Raw genomic sequence first — 1,095 nt, 5'->3', positions numbered from 1 at the left:
CAGTCAACACTTCAAGCCAGGACCCTTTATTGATTTTTTTTTTGTAGCATGTTTTGATGCACTTGTTTAGTGGATGATTTACCTGCTGAACCTGCTGAGGATGTGAAGCAGCTCAGAAGAGTTTATTGTCCCACGATCTGATCTGCAAGTTACTGCTGCCTATGTGGAGATGCACACAGGGAGGGCAGAGCACAGGAACCAAAGGTAAGGGCATTGCAATGGTTGCTTGATAGGCCATCTATTAAAATCAAAACCCAGAAGTTCATAGGTGTGTTGCGCTGTTAGACAGAACCAGACACACAAGGTAAAGACTGTACAACAGGCTTTAATCAACAGAGACTTCCACTGAGCCAGGCTGGCTGTGGCTGCAGTAACTCAGAGACTTCGGTAGCCAGCGCAGGCTTGTATCCCGGAGGGTGATTGACACCTGACCGGGTGGGGCTTGATCCATTCAGGTTGACTGATTGACAGCTGGCCAGGTGTTGTCCTGTCCCCCTTACCTTTCCACAGGTACGGAGGATGTCCGCCTGCAGTGTACCACCACAATAGATAACATTCTACATCCAAATATGGATGCACAATCCAACCACATCTCAGTGGAATTTGAAGTATGAATGCATGAAATTCCGCCCACATCACTGTTTTTACTCATGACTTGGACTTTTTAAGGAAACAGGGCAGAATAAAATATCACAAGATTGTGAAATTCTATGCAAGGCCTGAATCGATATCATTTATACAAATGAATTCCCTTTTGTTATAACAATGTTCTAATTGCAAACTGGGAACAGCCCCAGATTGAAAGGACTAATATTCACATTAACTCATTATTGATCCAAGATGAATTCATCTACTGAAAAGATCAATGAACAGCAGGTCAAGTTGAAAGCCACTTTGTTGCATTAAATCTGCTTCATTTTGTGGCATATTTCACTCCTTGAGCATGTCCTCTTTGTCATGGAGAGGCAGTGTCCACCACCTGGTGGTGCTGTTGTGCTCCTGTTCTGAGGACACACTCCCTGCCAATCAAAGTCAAAGACTCACCATAAGCCATCAAGGTGACCCTTGCAATTGGCCCACCTAAATCACCAGGTG

The sequence above is a fragment of the Narcine bancroftii genome, chromosome 13, assembly GCF_036971445.1.
Source record: "Narcine bancroftii isolate sNarBan1 chromosome 13, sNarBan1.hap1, whole genome shotgun sequence".
Taxonomy (NCBI): domain Eukaryota; kingdom Metazoa; phylum Chordata; class Chondrichthyes; order Torpediniformes; family Narcinidae; genus Narcine; species Narcine bancroftii.
This window is presented reverse-complemented; position numbering follows the sequence as displayed.